General features: G+C 44.2%; 1 pseudogene; it reads right to left on the bottom strand.

The window, feature by feature from the left end:
* LOC149173946 (uncharacterized) overlaps window positions 1-22106 on the bottom strand; it is a 71909-nt pseudogene extending 49803 nt beyond the window's left edge.
* Between the last annotated feature and the right edge of the window lie 296 nt (window positions 22107-22402).

Below are 22402 nucleotides of genomic sequence, written 5' to 3'. Positions count from 1 at the left end.
AGGATAACACGTACAACACTTAACGGATGAGTCTGAACGAGTGCAATGATTGTTACAACAAGTTTTATGTGAAAGGTTTGTCTGGTGTCTGGCAGAGTAGTCGACATGGACGAGACAACATTAACAGCATATACAACACATTTCCATTAATAGATTATGTATTACAACAAGTGAAATAGTTTAGATGTAGAACACGGGTAAAGCAACATGGATCACAAGTGTTAAAGATTAGTCTTACAACAATTACAATACATGTGTGAAAAAGTGTTGGCCTCGTAGAAGGCTTCTAAATTAAGCAAAAGTTCTGAGACACATCGTTACACCATACATCAGTAAGCTCGAGTGGGGGGTGTTGGAGCCGCTACTTACTCCTCAAAGAAAAGATTACAGACTCTCTTGGCTATGTGGGAGGAGCTGAGGTGAAAAGTCCTTTCATGTACAAATGAGGGGGGTATTTAAAGCCAAGAGTGAAACTGACCCTTGTGGTTGTTCAACTACCCTCATGATTGTTTGACTTCCATGACTTTTCGACTTTACATGACTCTTTGTACAACAAGTGGGTCTCTTGGACTTCCATGTTGCATTACATTTATTGAGAACATAGCCCATAGTAGAGGTGTGGGTGACATGAATCATGACATGAATCGACATGACAATGCTAGTAAATCCGTTCTACTGCTGGAGTGTATGTTGAGCTACAGTGCTATTGGGTGATGGATTCCTTATGGTGTATCATAGTTGCACCTCCGCATGGCGAAGTGCACGGAGTCTTCGATGGTATTTGGTTTGCTTGATGAAGCTTTGGCATGTTGTTCCTTGCTTGCATGTTGGGAGGCTTGATAGGCTCATCTGTTCACAAAGGTGCATGTTCACCTGTTCATGAGCACAGCACTTCGCATGGAACATTCACTCATCTATTGGTGAACCTGTCCTTCTGCATGTGCCTTCATTCATCCCATTTGTCATCACACCATGTTTGCTGGTGTACCTGTACCTACAGTCACTCATGACAAGACGACATCAAATCCAAAACCTCCTAGTCTACCATAACACATGATCATTTCAATTGCAGGTGACCGAGAGAGGTAGCAAGGTTGTGAAGTGGGATGATGGCTCTGGGCACTGCTGATGAAAACTACACAAGAGTCACTAAGTGATGGAGATGGGTGATCCAAGTCAATGGTGACTGTCTGTGAGGTCTGGCTCAGCTGGAAGGAAAAATTGTGTAAATGTTGGGAGGGACAGTCCGGGCTGTAAGAAGGGAAGGTAGGCAGGATCTGTGTAGTTTCCAAAATGAGTGCATAGTAGGGGCTGGAAGGCCAAATTTGTGAAATTTTTTGGAGGAACAATTTGGGTTGCAAGCAAGGTCAGCAAGCCAAGATTGTGCAGTTTTTGAGAGGAACTGACTGGGAGCCTGGTAGCCAAAATTGTTCAATTGCCAGAGGGAACTAACAGTTGGCTGTTGGGGTCATTGGTAGCCAAAAATGTGAAATTACCAAAGGGAACTGGCAGTTGGCTCTTGGGGTCACTGGCAGTAGAAATTGTGCAATTCCTGGAGGGAACTAGTAGTCTGCTACTAGGAGTTGTTGGCAGGGGAAATTGCACTTAGGCCAGGAGGCCGACCTAGAGATCATATCTACGCAATTTATGAGCTGAGTGGACTGCTGGGTAGTAGAATTTCTACTCATGAAAATTTCAAAATTTCTTAGATGATCAGTCGGTCGACTGTCGGGACGACTGGTTAGGAAAACTACATAATTTTTTGAGGGAGATAGGGACGGGCACTTGGTTTCTGTTCGGCCTATCTGGGAGATTTCCTCTTTTAGCTGACCTAGTAAGGCCAGTGGCCTCTACACAATTTTTTAGGGGAGTCAGCCCCGAGGTCAGTGTCGGATCTGACTGTCTAAGTGGCCAGCATGCGAGTTGATTGAATTTCTTGCGGACAACATAGCTTGAAAAAACTAGCATGGTGTTTCTGCACTGTTCTAGTTGACAGTTGATCGAGTTGATGGCAAGGTGATGGTTCAATTGTTAGAGGGGGGGTCTAGTCGTTAGAACTTCAGAAAAAATGATTAAGTCTATGAATGACCGAAAGATGGATAGGTGATCATACAAGCAAAAATGATTAAGTCTATGAATGATCGAAAGATGGATAGGTGATCATACGAACACACACTCACATGACTTGACGATGAAACAAATCAAACAACCCAAACACACATGTTCAACATGACTGGCCAATGGTGCAAGTGATAAGTGCGACTGGTGGGCTCCAGTATTGTAGCAATAATGCTACAACACCTGGGACTCCCTTCTTTAATCTTATCAACCCGATAGTTCATAAAAAACTTGGAAGCGACGGTGCTATATGCACAAGTACTAGCTCTTGCCGCAGTTGTCACTTGGTCAGTTGGCACAAGTCCGCTAGGAGCTTAAGCCAACTTCTATGAGCTCTAGAAGAAGCTTTTTAATTGATGGATGAAAGCTAACTCAAGGGAAGGTAGTCTAATTTCAAAAAGGAAACTGAAAGTCAAAAAGAAACGCAAACCCTAGCAAACCCTAATTCTACCAGCTAGTCCTACTAACGCAAAGGAGAGCATGAAAACTATTGAAAGAGATGCCATTACTTCTATGAAGGTAAAATACATGTGTCTAGACTACCTCTATCTGAAGAAAATGTCTTTTTGTATTTTTGATTAAGTTGTTGGGATTATCATGCATGTGCTTTTAACTATTTTTTACTGTGCAGAGGTGGATCAAGGAGGAAAAAGGCTTGGAAAAGGTTGGGAAGGTTCAAAGGGGGTTTAAGGAGTCCCTAACACCCTTCCAGAGAGTTTCACAAAGTTTTTATATCAAGAAACCTCATTTGTGAGCTTCTGCAGGGGTTCTACAGGATGTTTCAGAATTTCTACAGGATGTTCAGCAATTCCTACAGGATGTTCTACGATTGGATTTTGGATGATGGATGAGTGCAAGAGATGCATGGATGGATAGGGAGGTAGGATAGGGGTTTGTAATGACTTAGTGACAGAGAGATGAGGTGATGAGAGGGTGTGGAAAGCTAGCTTGTCTTAAAGAGGGCAGAGGAAATGGAAGGCAAAGAAGGTAGGGTGACGTGGGTAAAAGAGTACTTGTGAGACGAGGGATCTAATTTGGAGATGAGCAGTTGGCCTGGACGAATCTTAGATGGACGAGAGAGTGATGGAGATGCACCACACAGTGTAAACTTAACCAAATCATCCATGTCCTGCACATAATCAAAATATTAACTAATCTATCCCAACTGTTAATGAAACCAATGAACAACAACGTTATTTCTAAAGAGAACCATGTACAGTACTGAAGTAAAGAAACATTCCAAGAGGTCTGAGCACATGGATAACTCTTACAAATGAAAACATTGCACCAAAGATTGCATGAGTAAGCAAACTAGCGTTTTTTCTGGGTAGCACTGTCTGCAATTCCAGCCCCTAGAAAGAGGTGAAAATGAGAGTGCAGGCAACCCTTTTCTGGAAATCTTATCAATTCTTATCTCATTACTCTATTCTAGACATCTGAAGCAACTCTATCTTTCAACAATGACCTACTTAACCACACAACGAAATCTAACTCAACAAACTGCGTTTCAAATGCATGTAAAGAAAATCATAATGCTGAAAGGAAAGATATCAATACAAAGAAGGAGGCCCTAGGCTCTCAGGTTGGGCCCAACCCCGAGAGCTATGGCTCCTCTAGAAACTCAGAGCTGAGATCAAATCTGACTGCTTCTCATTAAGAAATAATAATTATAAGTCAAGAGGTATGCCAATGATGGCTACAAAAGAACAAAAGCAGAGCTGGCAGCTCGTAGTGCAGAATGTGCAACAGTTTTTCAAAATTCCTTTTCGAAGGCTGAAGCCTTATCATTTATACATCACAAGGCCCAAGTTGGCCTCCTAAATCTATGGGACTTGGCTGACCAAACTGGGAGTGAACAACTGCTTCCACAAAATCTGTTTGGCTGCCTTCTAGATCCGGTTTTGGTGGCTTTTGGAGCTCGGAGTTGGGGGTGAAGATCCCGAGGAAGGCTATTTAATGCCGTGGACAACCCCCCTACGAATCCTCAACCACATCTTGGCTGTCTCCTAGCTCTTGTCTGCTCGGTTTTGCTCCAACATGTGTCAAAAAACCTGAAATGAGCACGTGTTAGCCACCTAGGAATAGTGACTACCCTTATTCGTACAAATGACATAAACATACTAAAAAATGATGCATAAGTTATGAAAAATGAAGGATTGAGCAAGGGTAGTTAGGCCAAATGAGCCCAAAATGTTACCAAATTTGGGGCTCATCATCACCCCCCAACTAAAATGGTTGCTCATCCCTGAGCAACTAATCCAGCTCCTTGTCCTTCATTGCTTTCACCGCCACTCTCACATCCCAGGCTTCTGAAGTAGTATCCTTCTCACTGGCATGGAACCCAGCCTTCCTTTCCACCTCTTCCCACTGCTTATGCTCTTCTTTTTCTGTGCTGCCTTCCATCAATCCTAAAAGCAAAGGTGGGCTTAACTTGAGGCCAATCCAGCTGGCTTGGAGGTTCTGTATGGACTTCTTGTAGAGGGGCACCCATACTAGAGCTTCCCTCATTCGAGTTGTAATGTGATATTCCCTGATTTTGAGGCTGTGGGACAATGTGTTCCATCGGCGGGTGAAAGCATGAACACAATTGTCCCCTAATAGTCGCTCCATATCCTCGAAATGTGCTATAGCCTGAGCCTGTTGATCCATGTATTTCAATAAAGCTTGAGAGTCGGTTGCTAAGTGTTGGTGGGCCGATATCAATGTAGTGGGGTCCCCTGGCTCTGCTCTAATCAGCAGTGGCTCATGTAACTCTCGGTTCATGACCTCTTTGACCTCTGCTGCTCTCTTTTCTTCATGGTTCAACCATGAGGCAAATGCCATCAACTGCATATCTCCTACGACTGTGTTGGGATCCCATGAAGTCACATTAGGAAGGGCCAAATTATGGAGATAGAACTCTGATAGCTTGGCCTTGTCCTCTGATGAACTGCTATTGCATAACTCTGTGAACTGCTGGGGGTCTTGGATTTGGGAGATACCCCTCTGTGCCAATGCATTAATTTGGAATTGCAGCCACTGGTCCCGTAGGTATAGGCCATAAGATTTGGCCGGTTGTCTACATTGTAGAGCATCCATGGCCCAACTGGCCATGCAGGCCAGTTGTGCCTCTTTTTGTTGCAACTGTTGTTTGAGAGCTTGTATCTCGATTTGTGCTTGCAGTTCCCTTTCCTGTAGATGCGGGGTTAGCTCCCCAAGACCAACTTGCAGTCCTTCTTTGCCTTGAGGTTCTGCTGTAGTGTCCCCTGATGCTGTGCCCCTTTCTTTCCTCTGTTCCTGTAGCTGCAGTTTGAGTTTCTCATTCTCTTCCTGTAGGAATACCCGCTGGCAGTTTCCCACGTGTTTGGCCATAGCTAATTCTCTTCGTGCCTCCTTGAGTTGTTCCTCCAAGGGGCCTATATCTGCCACTCCTTTAGATTTAGCTATCTTCATCCACGTGTGGGTTCTCACTCTTTCTTCCTCCAACACAAAGAAAAGCGGCACTGTGAATTTCTGTGGAAGAATTTTCCCAGCCTCCAAAAAGTTATAATACAAGCTCAAGCTTGGCTGGGGACTAGGTTCCGGAATATGCTCTACCTCTTCTTCCCTCGGTGGCTCTACTCCGTCTTCCCTTGGTGGTGATGTGGCTGCCTCTCCCTCCATTCTTTCGATCTCCTTGAGCCTAGCCAATGTTTCTTGTAAAACGGCCTCAGCATCCTGTAGCAGGGTTTTTGAAGCCAACCTGTCCATTCTCTCCTTCCAGGCAGTTGTCTTCGGGCTCCCCCGCTCATAAGTGACTGATATTTTTGAGGGGTACCTCTCCCTTGGCAAGGTAGGGGTGTCTTCTATGGTAATTGGGCTGCTGGATGAAGGTTGGGGCCTGCCTGTTTTGATTCTCACACTTCTCCTGGCTTTGAAATACAGAGGGATCTCCCTCTTTCATTTTTCCTTTAGCTTGGGAGGGGTACTAAGGGTGGCCAGCACAGCTGCTGCCTCCCTTGCAAGGATTTCGGCTGTCTTCCCCTTCTGTTTTCCTTTCTCAGGACTTCCTGTAGAAAGCCCTGTAACGGCTGATTTCTGGCTTCCTATAGAAGCCGTTTTTTATTTTCCTGTAGAAATAGGTGGCACCATTTTAGCCTGTTTGGCTGAGGGTGCTTTGTCTTTTGACTTTGCTGAGGCTGCCTTAGAGGTGCCTTCACTGACGTGGACTTGTTCAGTCCTTTCCACCCTACTCTGTAACCTTTTCTCCCTGGGTGTTAATGTGGGTTTGTCATCCTCTGTTTTGGCAACCTGGTGTTTCTCTTGTTTCCCCTTTTATTCTTTCTTTGGTGCTTTGGCCATGGTTTCTTGGCCTTTTCCTTTCTTCTCTGTTTGAATTGGTTCCTTCTCCTCACTGCTGGAGGAGGTGAGCTCCTCAGCCAACATTTTGATGTCACCATCCTTAGTCAAATTTCGAAAGGTTTCCCATGAGAGAGGGACGGTGTATGTGTGGAGTGCATCCTCCAAGAGGAGCTTAATGAGCCCATGATGGGCTACCTGGTCTAGCGTTCCCTCTCGTAATTTGGTGGCACATTTAGTCATGGACTGCAGGAGGAAGTAAGGAATACTCAACTTGTTTTCTGAGGGTAGGTCCATTTGGTGCCTAAGTTCTGTGAGCAGCCGGAAATGGTATCCATACACGATGTTGAATCACCCCTTGCACGTGATATACTTCATAATTTGGAGGTTGACCTCACTCCAGAGCGGCTGTAGGCTAACTCTTCGAACTCCGTTCTTATCCAATGAGAATTGCTCCTCCGGCAGAAAGAACTCCTTCTTAGCCTTCTGGCCTAGTTTTCTCTCCTCCTTATCCCACGGTACCCCCATCGGGAGATCAGTGACTCTGCTGATGAACTGTGGGGTGAGTCTAAGATTCAAACCTCTGAAATTGACAACGGCTAGCGTTTTTTATTTTGGCTTCAAAGCTCGCAGGAATTCCTCTACCACCTCGTCATCGTAACCTTGAAGCTTGTCGCAGAACGACATCCACCGTGCACAAGAAAACAGGTCTACCACCTCAAGGTTTTCCCGTAGCTTCTTTGAGTCTGTCGGTTCTTTCCTAATGAACCCACCCGGCATGGTGAAAGCTTGCTGTGTTAGCCGGACCTGGCTAGCGCGTATCAAAAGATGGACCTTTGGGATTTCCTTAGACAGAGCACAGAATTACACCTCTGTCAAGCACACAGTTTGTGAATTCATGGCTATCTACAGGTGAGCCTTGACAGTGGCTCAATTATGAACCAAATCCTGTAGAAAACCCCGCATATACACTACGATGACAATTCTCATGCAGAAGTAAGACGACGCTTGCAAATTCATGCGCAGACTGTAGTTCTACTTTTTTAGGACGTCGACTTCGCCACCCTTCGAACCAATTGCATGGGAGGACTAGGTGCAGGCTTACCTCATTCCAACTTGCCACCTTTGACATGAATAGATTAATTTCCTCCGTAGCGGTGAGCTTCCTGTAGCGCAGCTTCCTGTAGAAGTCGCGCACGGGTTCTGGAGAGCGCGTCAGTGGTTCTAGGCCTTCTGTGCAGCCACCAGATGTTTGAACAAGCCGAGGACTCGGAGTAACAGTCTTAAGGGAATTTCAGACGCTTACTCGACTGCAAAGCGGTTGATGATAAATGAGTGGAGTGCCATACTCGTGGCACGGGGGTGAGCTGTCCCTGCCAGACCGTTGGACGACGTCACCTGTTATCACTCCACTATAAGTTTGCCTGACCGTTGAATCATTCCCTGCATATCTACCGCCGCCATTTCTGTTAGATCGCCGCTTCTCCCCGACTGGATGCTTCGCACGTGTCCATTTCCTGTCTTGTTTGACACAACCAACACTTTCCGAATTGGACGAGACCATCAGACTGGTCATGGTGGCCAGTTGAATGGCTACTCGACTGGCTCAACCCATTCATTTCCATACTCACACACATTTTATAGCATTGTTCATGTGATTTGACGAAAAAGGGTGAGGCACTTACCTGTGCGGTCGCGACGTTATTTTCAGGCTTCAGGACGAGGGTGACGGATCCGCTTGCTGTTGCTTCATGCACAGGCACGGGGGTTCCTTCTTGCCGAATGCTATTGGTTATGAGACCAGTTACCTGGCTACGGATGGTGCATGTGCCCGCTCTATGAGTTGCAGGTGCCTTCATTGTGTATGCTCTAGCCGGATCAACTGCTACATGATTCCTGTAGGATATCCTGTAGTCGTTTCTCCTCCTCGGGTGCATGCCGAAACGGTGGAAACGGTGGAATCACGGTCACGGTCGCAGGGTCCTTGGATGGCTTTGATAAGTAGCGCATGGGGCCTCTACATACTTTATTCCATTTGAGAATTGTTTTTTCTGAGAATCCAACGTTCTGATTTGACTGTGCAGGTATTTCTATTGCATGGCAACAGGGGTGGTAGAAGGAGGCGACAACAGTGGGTGATGGAGAAAAACATTGGTTTTTATGCCTCCGTATTGGACTTCGGGCTTCGAATTCTTCCACACAGTCGGTCTTGGGCCGTCCAAAGATTCTACAGGAAGTTTCCTGTAGAAATACAGAACTTCCTGTAGAAAGTCCTGTAGCTTCCTGTAGAAGGCTAAACTGTGATCAAATCGTGCCCAGACCTTGGAAGAGATGAGTGTTTCTGGAGGGAGTGCTGGTGAGGTCACCTGGTAGCATAGTAGGGACCCTTGTCCTTGAGTTGAGGGACCTCTTTCTCTACATGCAATACCTGCAACCTGCATGAACTGTCAAATCTTGAGCCTGTTTTCCTGTTTCTTTGTTTGTTTTTTTTTCTTCCTTTCCCTTTTTTTTTTTTTTTTTTTTAAAGACAGCAGGGGTGCCTCTGTGAGGTTTTCACCCTTACCATCTGCCTTGAGCGCCTCAGAGAGGTTTTCATGCATGGGTCTTTTTTATTCAAAAATTTTCAGAAAGACAGCAGGGGCGCCTCAATGAGGTTTTCACCCCTACCATCTACCTTGGGAGCCTTAGAAAGGTTTTCACCCAAGGATCTTTATTTTATATATATATATATATATATATATATATATATATATACACACACACACACATATATATATATATATATATATATATACACACACACATATATATATATATATATATTTTTTTTTTTTTTTTATTTTTTCTTTTGATGTTCAGGGTATGCCCAAAACAGAGGCAGAACCCTTCTCTATGACCAGCACTGATTTTTCCACAGTTTTGATGAATTCTTGCCTTGAAATAGGTTTTCTATAGATCTTTAGTCGATGCCCATTGACGAGCATGGGGATGGCTTCCTCATCAATGGTCCGAATAAGAACAGACCCATTGTCATTACACTTTTCCACTGCATATGGTCCCAGCCATCTTGTTCTCAGCTTCCTCTTAAAATCCTTATGTCTGGAATCGTACAACAGCACCCAATCTCCCGGCTGGAATTGCTTGTTCTGAGTGGAGAAGGGCCTGCATTCGGTGCTCGTCTAACCCATTCAGCTGCAATAACCTTTCTTGTTGGGCATGGCTGAGATCTAGGTCCAGCTGAGCTGCCATCCTCAAGGTGTTGTACTCGAACTCAATTGACAGCAAAGCTCTCTTCCCATAGACCAGCTCATAAGGTGTGAAGCCGGTTGTGGTCTTCCAAGTGGTGTTGTAAGCCCAAGTGGCCTCAACCAGGCGATCTTCCCAATCTTTTCTACTGCTGCTCACCACCTTAGTCAAGATCCCTTCCAATGCTCTATTGGTGACTTCCACCTGCCCATTTGCTTGAGGATGATAGGGGGTGGAAGTCCTATGCTTGATTTTGTGATGAGCGAGTAGGTCTTCAATTAAGTTGGAGGTGAACTGGCTTCCTTGATCGGTGACTAGCTCTCTTTGGTAGCCAAATTTGTAGAAGATGTTTTCTCTTAAGAACTCGGCCACCTTTTCTTCTGTCACTGCTTTGATTGCCTTGGTTTCTGCCCACTTTGTCAGGTAGTCTGTGCACACAATGATGTAAGACCTTTTCCTTGAAGGAGGATTGATTGGACCCACAAAATCCATTCCCCACTTCTCAAATGGCTCAAGAGTCACTTGAGGTTGGAGAGGCATTTCGTCCCTTGGAGTCGGTTTCCCCATCCTTTGGCAGCGGTCACATTGGCTGATATATCTTCTGACATCTTAATGAAGTGTGGGCCAATAGTAGCCTGCCTGTAGGATTTTGAAGGCAGTTATTTTGGCTGCAAAATGTCCTCCACAAGGCCCATCACGACAGGTTATGAGGATGTCAAAGACTTCCTCCTCCCTTACACAACGCCTTAAGATCTGATCGGGGCCAAGCTTGAACAGGTTGCCCCGATCCAAGTGAATGAGGCACTCTTCCTTACGATTCTGCTCTTCTCTCTTGAGGATAGGTGCGGAGGGAATTGTGCTGAGACAAGGTAGTTTGCTATATCAACAAACCATGGAGAGAGTACTGAGATAGCAAACAGATGTTCGTTTGGCATCTGGTCATCCACTGTTCCATCCTCACCTGTAGGTAAATCCAATCTAGACAAGAAGTTAGCAACAACATTTTCTTTACCTGGTTTTTCAACGATAGTCAAATCAAATTGCTGCAACAAAAGTAACCATCTAATAATACGAGCATTCACATCTGGTTTATTCGTTAAATATCTAATTGCAGCATGATCAGTATGTACAAATGTTTGATGGCCAGTGATGTAGTGTCGGAACTTGTTCAGGGCATGGACCACGGCCAAGAATTCTTTCTCAGTTACAGTATAATTCAGTTCTGCCTTGAGTAAGTTTTTGCTGACAAAGTATATGGCGTATGGAAGTTTTTGTTCAACTTGTCCTAAGGCTGACCCTGTGGCTTTGTTCGAGGCATCAGTGTGGATGTGGAAAGGTAGAGCCCAATTTGGACCTCTCAAAATTGGGGCAGACACCAACTTATCCTTTAATTCATTCAGAGCCTTCTGACAATCGTCAGTCCATTTAAACTCAACATCTTTTGCTAAGAGGCCAAACAATGGCGAAGCTAGCTTACTGAAGTCTTTAATGAATCTTCTATAATATCCTGCCAAGCCTAAGAAACTTCAAACGTCTCTTACCTTCTGAGAGTGTGGAACCTTTTTTATGAGAGCGATTTTGTTAGGATCCACCTATAACCCTTGGCGAGAAATGGTATGTCCTAGCACGGTCCCTTCAGTCATCAAGAATTCACACTTTTCAGGACTAAGGGACAGGTTCATCTCAATGCACTTGGTTAGGACTTTTCCCAGATTGGACAATGCTTCCTGGAAGTTGGACCCATAAGGAGTGAAGTCATCCATATAGATTTCCACCGAATCATGGACCAGCTCAGAAAAGATGCTCAAGACGGCTCTCTGGAAGGTGGCAGGAGCGTTGCATAGTCCAAAGGGAAGAACTCGATAAGTAAAGGTACCCCAAGGACAAGTGAAGGTGGTCTTATCTTGGTCTTCCGGGCTGATTTGGATCTAATTATACCCGCTAAACCCATCTAGGAAAGAGAAAAACTTCTTTCCCGCGAGTCCATCCAACACTTGATCGATGAAGGGTAGAAGAAAGTGGTCTTTCTTGGTGGCTTTGTTCAGTTCTCGGTAGTCCACACAGATTCTCCACTTCCCGTTTTTCTTGGGAACCAACACCAAAGGGGACACCCACTCGCTATCCGAGATGGGGTAAATGAATCCTGCATCCAACAGTTTTTGTAATTCTTCCTTGATGATGTCCTTAAGGGCTGGATTCATTCTCCTTTGGGGTTGCCTAACCGGTTTACAATCTTCTTTGATGTAGATGTGATGGGTACAGACCGAAGGATGGACTCCTTTCATCTCCTTATAGCTCCAAGCAAAAGCATCTATATGACTGGCCAACAGACTACACAGCTCCTTTTCCTGGGAAGGAGATAGGGAGGAGCTGATCTTTAACGTTCTCTCGGGGCCAAACTCCACATTTTTTACTCTGGGAGTGACCGGATTGGTTACACAAAGGTCCACTAAGGTGCTGGCTTGCGCATCCTCCACCAATTTCTCTAAGGACAATGCACTGGGAGGTGGATTTTGAATCAAGGTCTCAATCAAATCATCCTCGGTTGGGGGACCTCCCCTAGTGGTGTCTAGGGTGCACAAGGGTGCAGAGTACACCTCATCCTCTTCTCCTTCCTCCAACCAAAGTGGTAAGCCATGCTCTAATAAGGGTTGGGCAAGAGGGTATAGGACTAGCTGCGTGGACATAGGACCATTTTTGATGGTCATGTTTCCTGCACGGCAGCTTATGTAAGCATCCGCAGTGGCTAACCAAGGCCTTCCCAAAGTAAGGGGGTATCCAGTAAGCTTTGCCTTTGGTTGCAGAACCAAGAAGTCTGCAGGGTACTCCCAAGAGTCAACAAAGACCAAGACATCCTCCACAATCCCTTCGGGAGTCACGGTGGAGCAATCTGCTAGCTGCAGGACTATCGAGGTTTTTCTTAAGGAACCCTGAAGGTTGAGTTTGAGCATAGTATCTCTGGTCATCACATTAATGTCAGCCCCTAAATCAATCAAAGTGTGGGGTATGATAGTGCCATTGATGTGGACATCAACTACAGGACTCCCAGGATCCAAATACTTTGGGCGGATTACTTGCCCCAACATAAGATCAGATAGTTGTCCTATGACGTTGATCGTTGACGCTTCTCTTTTTCGCCTGCCTGGGTGTCTGAAACACTTTTCCTTAACCAGTCTATTGTATATCGGTACATCCTTGATGGCTTGGAGAAGTGGTATTCTCACACACAACTGTTTGAGTTCTCCCAGAAGCTCATCCTCCTCTGGGTTGGGTTGTGTGGTTGCTGTTAGTCTCTCAGGAAAGGGTGGAATGGCTTTTGGTTCACTTTCATGTTTATCTTCCTCATCCTCTGGGGGAGGAGGTTGGCGATCCGAAAGAGTCTTCCCAGATCACAGGTTGATCTCCTGGATCTCCACAGCATAGGTAGGGCATGTTGTTTACCCAGTATATACCTGCTGGGCCTGTCGGTTGTTGGGATTCGGGTTCGGTTGAGCAGGCATTTGGGGTTGTCTTGGAGGAGCAGGAGGTAATGGTTGTGGTTGAGCTGGTGGTGGAGGCAAAATGGCAGGAGGAGTGTTGTACTGGGGCCTCCACCCCGGTTGAGGTTCATTCCACTAAGGTTGTGGCTGGGCATGTGAGTGAAACAAATGAGTAGTGGGCTGAGTATGGTACTGAGGTGGGTAAGACCATGGGGGAGGCACAGACCAGGAAGGATGAGCAGGGGGACCCTAGGAAGGCATAGGAGTAGATTGGTTGGGGCTATAATAAGCTTGGGATGTCCCTTGCATCCCTTGTTGGTAAGGTCTCGATCCATGTGGCCTCCTTTGGTTGAGGAAATAGAGAGGTTCAGTGGGCGCTTCTGTCCCTTGGTACATGGCTTTAAGCCCAGGTAAGGTTGGACATTGGTTTGTGGGGTGGTCCTCCTCACAAACGAAACATACCTCAACCGAATGTAATGGGCACTCGTTCTTAGTGTGCTTCCTTGTACACCTAGGGCAGAAGATAGAAAAAACCCTCTCATCTTCCTCTTTCTTCTGCTGGATTCGGAATGTATCAAGTTGCATGGCAATGGTTGTCTCACCTCACTCTTGAGGTCCTCTAATTGATTTGCAAACTCATGTTTGGAGAAAGGAATACTAGCTGAGAGGAGGTTTCCTCTACCTCTTTTCTGGGCTGCCCTAGAGTGGTTTCTAAACACAGTCTTTATATCCTCATAAGGTAGTTGGTAAATATCCCCTCCAGCTAGCATGTGAAGGGTATCTAAAAGGTCTTCAGGGACTCCTCGGAGCAGGACCAACTTGAGAGATTCAGGGTCAAGTGTGCACCTGGCCCGTTTATAGCTAAGTTGGAACCTTTCCTCGTAATCTTCTAAAGACTCATCATTCCCCATGGTCATCCAAAAGATTTCTCCCTTGGTTTCCTTGGACCTACAGTAGTCCCAGTATTTGGTATTGAAAGCTTGCTACATCTAAGCCCAAGTGGTGATATTGTTCCCAGGTAAGCCCATGAACCAGCGTAATGTCGCATCCTTAAGGGTAGAGGGGAAGAGTTTCAGTTTTTGCTCATCTTCGATATAGTCATAGGTTCGACAAAGGACAACAAACTCAAATTGGAAGGTATCAGGGTCTTCAGTAGTCAGTCCATGGAAGTGAGGTAAAGCGGAGGGGCTTATGTTTTTCATTTTCATGTCTCCATTGGTCTCTCGGATGGGAAAGGCACCTTCTATTCTCTCATCTTCTCTTCTATTGTCAGCCATGGCTTCAGATGGAGTGTTCTCTAACTCTTCTTCTGTTATAGGATCTTTGTATATCTCAGGAGGCTCGCCTATAGGTTCTTTTGGATCACTGTGATCAAAGAAGAGAGAAGGGTGACTCAGTGACGTGGTGGGGGTGTTGGGTAAGAATTTTCCTGTTTTATCTCGATTTCTACGAGGCATGAAATGGAAAGACTTTTGATTGCTTTTGTTTTTTTCTCTGGTACATGCAAAACTAAAATAGATTGAACTGCAACTAACTATCTTGCTGAAATGAATGAAAGCATGAAAGAACTAATCTATTTTGCTCAAATGAAATTGTAGGAATGAACTGCTAGGCTACGCTTACGGAATTGAAATGCTAATCTACGCTTGCAGAAATGAAATTGCGGAATTGAAATGTTAATCTATGAAAGCAGGAAATGTCTATGCTACTTTTGCAGAATGGAAATGAAATAAACTACTTAGCAGAAGGCGAGAGTAGGAAAATAGAAGAAAAGCAACAATCACCAATACTCTGACACTTCCCCGGCAACGGCGCCAAAAAGGTGGTGGGCTCCAGTATTGTAGCAATAATGCTACAACTCCTGGGACTCCCTTCTTTAATCTTATCAACCTGGTAGTTCATAACAAACTTGGAAGCGACGGTGTTGTATGCACAAGTACTAGCTCTTGCCGCAGTTGTCACTTGGTCAGCTGGCACAAGTCCGCTAGGAGCTTAAGCCAACTTCTATGAGCTCTAGAAGAAGCTTTTTAATTGATGGATGAAAGCTAACTCAAGGGAAGCTAATCTAATTGCAAAAAGGAAATTGAAAGTCAAAAAGAAACGCAAACCCTAGCAAACCCTAATTCTACCAGCTAGTCCTACTGACGCAAAGGAGAGCATGCAAACTACTGAAAGAGATGCCATTACTTCTATGAAGGTAAAATACATGTGTCTAGACTACCTCTATCTAAAGAAAATGTCTTTTTGTATTTTTGATTAAGTTGTTGGGATTATCATGCATGTGCTTTTAACTATTTTTGACTATGCAGAGGTGGATCAAGGAGGAAAAAGGCTTGGAAAAGGTTGGGAAGGTTCAGAGGGGGTCTAAGGAGTCCCTAACACCCTTCCAGAGAGTTTCAAAAAGTTTGGATATCAAGAAACCTCATTTGTGAGCTTCTACAGGAAGTCTGCAGGGGTTCTACAGGATGTTTCAGAATTTCTACAGGATGTTCAGCAATTCCTACAGGATGTTCTACGATTGGATTTTGGATGATGGGTGAGTGGAAGAGGATGCATGGATGGATAGGGAGGTAGGATAGGGGTTTGTAATGACTTAGTGACAGAGAGATGAGGTGATGAGAGGGTGTGGAAAGCTAGCTTGTCTTAAAGAGGGCAGAGGAAATGGAAGGCGAAGAAGGTAGGGTGACGTGGGCAAAAGAGTAGTTGTGAGACGAGGGATCTAATTTGGAGATGAGCAGTTCGCCTGGACGAAGCTTAGATGGACGAGAGAGTGATGGAGATGCACCGCACAGTGTAAACTTAACCAAATCATCCACGTCCTGCACATAATCAAAATATTAACTAATCTATCCCAACTGTTAATGAAACCAATGAACATCAACTTTATTTCTAAAGAGAACCATGTACAGTACTGAAGTAAAGAAACATTCCAAGAGGTCTGAGTGCATGGATAACTCTTACAAATGAAAACATTGCACCAAAGATTGCATGAGTAAGCAAACTAGCGTTTTTGTTGGGTAACACTGTCTGCAATTCCAGCCCCTAGAAAGAGGTGAAAATGAGAGTGCAGGCAACCCTTTTTTGGAACTCTTATCAATTCTTATCTCATTACTCTATTCTAGACATCTGAAGCAACTCTATCTTTCAACAATGACCTACTTAACCACACAACTAAATCTAACTCAACAAACTACGTTTCAAATGCATGTAAAGAAAATCATAATGCTGAAAGGAAAGATATCAATACAAAGAAGGAGGCCCTAGGCTCTCAGGTTAGGCCCAACCCCGAGAGCTATGGCTCCTCTAGAAACTCAGAGCTGAGATCAAATCTGACTGCTTCTCATTAAGAAATAATAATCATAAGTCAAGAGGTGTGCCAATGATGGCTACAAAAGAACAAATGCAGAGTTGGCAGCTCGTAGTGCAGAATGTGCAACAGTTTTTCAAAATTCCTTTTCGAAGGCTGAAGCCTTATCATTTATACATCACGAGGCCCAAGCTGGCCTCCTAAATCTATGGGACTTGGCTGACCAAACTGGGAGTGAACAACTGCTTCCATAAAATCTGTTTGGCTGCCTTCTAGATCCGGTTTTGGTGGCTTTTGGAGCTCGGAGTTGGGGGTGAAGATCCCGAGGAAGGCTATTTAATGCCATGGACAACCCCCCTATGAATCCTCAACCCCATCTTGGCTATCTCCTAGCCCTTGTCTGCTCGGTTTTGCTCCAACATGTGTCAAAAAACCTGAAATGAGCACGTGTTAGCCACCTAGGAATAGTGACTACCCTTATTCGTACAAATGACATAAACATACTAAAAAATGATGCATAAGTTATGAAAAATGAAGGATTGAGCAAGGGTAGTTAGGCCAAATGAGCCCAAAATGTTACCAAATTTAGGGCTCATCAGCGACACTCATGATTGACCGTTCATTGATCGAGACGATGCTTGCACGACAGTGAATGTGACTCTATGTGTGAGTGCAACATATGCTTTCATGGAGAATACAACAAGCACATATGAAGTGAATACTTTGAGTGTAACCAGAACATGGTCGCAAGCATGAATTAGATACCAGCATGACTTAGACACTAGCATGTAGAAACTTGAAAGAAATGCACAAGCAAGGTGGATGCAAAGACTTACACGAGCTCACAGAGTGAACCTGGGGTTTGTATTCATCAAGCGAAGCTCTCAAGGGAGGCTCCAAAATTGGGTGCGGGCCTAAATTTTGGAGGGTTTTGTAGCCACTACAACACTTTGTGACACACTGGTAGAACTCCAGCTTCTCTGTTTTGGTTCATGTCTAGCATAGGGTCTTGGTCTTTCGGAGAGTATTCGATCATTGTGCGGATTAATTCAGCTTCTCCACTTACCTTATGGACATACATGGTTCACCTTTTGCCAACTTAGTCAAACACAATCAAAAGTTAAGCTTGATCTCAGTGCCTCGAATCCAGGAAGGGTAGTTTAGCTCGCGAGTTAAAGATTTTCAGAGTATAAGTTTTCATCTCTGGTGTTGCTCCGTTGTCAGCAAGCCTGGATAATACACTGGTGGAGACAAGCATGAACACACACATTGCTCCACTACAAGTGAACCTGGTCAATACCATGGTGGAGTTGCATGCTTCACCTCTCTACCCAAGAAGCCTTTCTCTTCTTTCGCCTTTATATTTTTGAAGAGAACTATGCATCGACACTTATTTATTTTTGGGGCAGAAGAGGGATCTCAACTTATTGGGAGAGGAAGAGATTGTTCCTTCAGTGAAGCATGTAAGAACTCTGACATAGGTTTTCTCATTTAGATTTTCCCCTTCTTCGTTTCTACTAGTTGGATGAGCTTAAACACACAAGGCAGAAGGCTGAGTATAGGCACGGGGCTCCCTAGTGTGGACACAGGTTCATGATTGAACCAAATATTCCCTTGCAGATGACTTGTATTTTCCGTCAAGACTTCATCGGCCGAAGGTTATAACCAAGCACAGAGAAAACAGACACAAGACTGGCCAAGTGCTGTAGTGTCACAAGTCTATTCAAATTTCAGCCACATACTCTATTCAAAATCCAGAACGTATTAGTTGGCAGCACTCATTTTCATAAACAAAAATAGTAATATATGAAGAAAACGAAACAAATGTAAGAAAAAATAGTAAGAAAAATCAAACAAAAAAAGATGATAAGCAAAGAAAACAAAATGAAAATAACAAGCAGTAAGCAGACTATGTACATAGCCCCGAGGGATAGCTCAAATGGTCGAGTTCCCGTTGCTAAGCACTTTCCCGGTTGGGAGGTCACGGGGTCAAATCTCCTTGACGCCCTCGGGGTTAGGCCTGATATGGCCGACCGGCAGATCCCTTCGGGTGTAACTGCCCCACTTCTCTACGTGGACGTAGCGGCCACTCAGTGCCCGTGAACCACATTGAAAAAAAAAAAAAAAAAGGCAGACTATGTACATGGCACGGGCACGACCCAGCCTTCCGAAAATAATGCTTGAGATCTTGGTCATTGACAGGAAAGTTTTCAATCCTCCCATTAAGTGATCGCAAATGATCCATATGTGGGCCAATATTCTCATGGACTATGTATGGACCAATCCGCAGGGACTGGAACTTTGTATGTTTGCCTTTGTCTTCATGTGGCTTATCCCATTTCATAACTAAGTCACCCACATCAAAGTTAGCTTTCCCTATAGATTTCTTATCGAACCATCTCTTGATACGTTTCTAGTGGAGTGTGAATTTTTCTTTTGATTTCATACTTTCTTCCTAAAGCTTATGGAGAGCATCCATCCTACACTAAACTAAATGACATGGCTTGCCTTGGGATTCTTGGGAAAGCTGAAGTGCATGCAAGTAGATATTTGGTTGAAGAATGCCTTCATACCATAAACCAAGAAGTACAGTGAGGTATTCAAAGAGGGCTTCGGTGTTACACATCAGCCCATAACGCATTGGTCAGGGCAGTATGCCAGTTACACTACTAAGAGAAAATGATATTCTTGATTATACGAATGAGGTTTTTATTCATGGAGTCTGTTAGACTGTTTCCTTGCGGGTAGTAGTTCGATGAATTATTTAGCACAATACAACTTTGTAATGCAAAATCATAGAGTTTCAAAGATGAAAAATAAGTTTCATTATAAAAAACAAGTGATAACGGGATGCCAAAGCATGAGATGATATTCTGCTGGAGGAAGCTGATGAACTCCTAGTTGTTCACTTGCTTGAGCGGAACTGCTTTTTTCCACCACGTGTAGTCAGTTTCTATTAGGATATAGTGATGTTGTTTTGATTAATGAGGGAAAAGTTCCCCAATGATGTCCAGGCCCCACTGTTGGAATGGTTCGGTCACTGCAATAGGGTGCAGTGGGGCTGCTGATCTTCATGTTATGTTGATGCATCACTGCTAGACTGGGCACTTGCAGGCATAAGCATGTGCATCCCTGAACAATGTGGGCCAGTAAAAACCATTTTGCAAAAATTGTGTGCAGTGGTATTTCCCGCAATGTGACCCCCGGCAAGTCTGTCATACATATCCTAAAGTACCTTCTCTGATTCATGTGCCTCCAAGCACCTGAGCAAAACTCCATTACTATGCTTTTTGTAAAGCACTCTGTGCACCGGGTAATATGCTAAGGCTTTCAGGCGCAATGCCCTCTTCTATCTAATAGAAAAGTGAGATGATTTGGTATCATGCTCAAGGTACTGGTGTACATCTGCATACCAAGAGGTTCTATATTTAGTGGGTGTTGCTTGCCTTATGTCATACATCTCAATCTCCTACTCCCAACCAATGAGATCTTCTTTGTTATCTGGAGCGCCCATTGCTTCAGCTGGATGTTTGTAAATCCCATGTCCTTTGATCATGTGCACTGGCTTAATTTCAAGATCATATTCATGTAATCTTGTCATTCAGTTTGCACATCATTCACCCAGTTTTTGTTAGACAAGCAATGTGTGGACTGCTGGGTGGGGACAAAGACTATGCAGTGGTTTTTCAGAAAGTAGGGCCTAAAGTGTTTTACCACCTTGTAAACTACATAATCTTTCTTGTCAATGGAAGGGTAGTTGAGATCTGGTCCCTGCATGCTTTCACTCATGAACGAGATGGGACATTCATCATTAGCTTTGTCTTTATGAGTGAGTACTGCAGCTAGTGAGTTATCAGAAGCAAAGGTGTATAATAGGAAATCTTTCTTGAAATCTGGGTTGTAGAGCGTAGGCGCTTCTGCAATGGCCTGCTGGGTCTGGGAGAATTCATACTTTTCCTTCTTACCCCAGTTGTAGAGTACATATTTCTTGATCATGTCCTACATGGGCTTAACTGTTTGTGCATAATCTGAGATGAACTTTCGGAGGAAGTTTATCTTTCCCAAGAAGGATTGCATATCTTTCTTGTTGACTGGGTAGGGAATCTATGTAATGGCTTGGACCCAGTCTGGGTCCACCTTGATCCCACTCTTGGCAACAATGTGTCTGAGGAATTTCCCCTCCGACATGGAAAATACGCTCTTTTTTGGATTCAAGGAACTCTTGTATCTTCACATCGCTCAAATTTTTTCTTCAAATGCGTATGTGGTCCTCGTCTTCTTAAGAACATAGTCACATCATTGAGGTATACCACCACACTTTGCCCATTATGTCTATGAAAGGCGATGTCCATAGCATGCTAAATTGTTGCACCTGCATTTACAAGAACAAATGACATTCGTCTATAAGCGAACGTACCCCACTTGGTACGGAAAGTAGTTTTGAGTATGTCAGGTTCTGCTACCAGAACCTGATTGTATCTTGAGAAACCATCAAGGAGAGAAAACATATGTGCCCAAGATACTGTTTGCAAAATATGGTCCATGGACGGCATGTGGTAGTTGTCTTTGTCCGAGGTGCGGTTTACGTTCCAGAAATTGACACACAAGTAGATTTCCCTAGACTTCTTTCATACAGGAACAAGGTTGGAGACCCATGTGGAATGTCGAACTTTGTATATGATCCGTGCATCCAACAACTTAGTAAGCTCTTTCTGTATGAGGGGTTCAAGCAATGGATGTACTTTCCTTAGATTCTATTGATATGGCTTGACCCCTTCTTTGATTGGGATGATATGTTAGATGATCCGCGTGTCATAAGTCTTCAGATCATCATACATCCACATGAAAACATCTCGGTATTGTTTGAACAAGAGGATAAAGGCTTACCGCTCTTGTTGTGTACAACATGTACCAAGTTTGAAAAAATTTGGAACCCGTTCTATTCCCAGGTTTCTCAGTTTGTGCCTCATGGTGGAACTGTGGGTCTTGCTATTCCTTGTTCCCTGGTACCATTCTTTCAAGTCATATAGATTTTCCAATGATGCCACACCTTTTGTGATAATGTGGCCTTTCATGTTACTAACTTTCGCATGTAGAGAGTGCTCATTCTCGTCATCATCTATCACTACATCCTTGAAGGCGTTAGCGTTGGCCATGAAATGTCGTATTTGCTAATCATCATTAAACATGCGTAAGTTAGTTATGTTGTCTAGGATAGATGATTTGTATATAATTTCAATAGTAAATCTATCCCTAAGCGGTGACATTCTTAAGGTTGCATGTGCCAGTGCATTGGCAGTTACATTATGCATACGTGGTACGACAATGATATTAAATGCTTGGAAGCTTGAGTTTTGTAACCATACCTCTTGCTGGTAACTTTTGATATGCGGTGATAAATAGTGAATGGTGTTACGTACCTGCCATACCACTATCTCTAAATCACCTACCACTTTGAGTATGACCACGTTGAGGTTGATGGCTTTTTGCAAGCCCAACACGAGTGATTCATATTCTGCTACATTGTTCATGCACTCGAACTCCAAGCAACTTGATACCTGATGCTTCCCATTGAAAGGGTCGATCAGAACAGACCTGGCTCCTAAGCCGTCCTGTGTCTTTGATCCATCAAAGTACATGGTCCACATCTCATCTATACACAGACCGCTTGATGTGTTAGTACTACTGCTACTACTGTTGCTGCTATTACTTCTACTATTACTACAATGTGTTGTACAAGTTTCATTATCATCAGTTGGTTAAGGAAGCAGTCCCAACTATGCATCTGGTGGGGTTGGAGCTAGCCGTGTGAGATAACACCCTAATGTTGTCTCAAGGAGGCAGTTGTCGAACATGATTTCTGTGAAGGCCAATGGTTCATCTCACCATTGATGGAAGTGACATTATGTTTCATGTACCTCTCAAATTCTACCCA

The sequence above is a fragment of the Pinus tabuliformis genome, chromosome 4_2, assembly GCF_031772625.1.
Source record: "Pinus tabuliformis cultivar Carrire ecotype Pingquan chromosome 4_2, CPIR1, whole genome shotgun sequence".
NCBI lineage: Eukaryota > Viridiplantae > Streptophyta > Pinopsida > Pinales > Pinaceae > Pinus > Pinus tabuliformis.
Note: the sequence above shows the minus strand (reverse complement) of the source record. Positions and strands in the feature narration are given on the sequence as shown.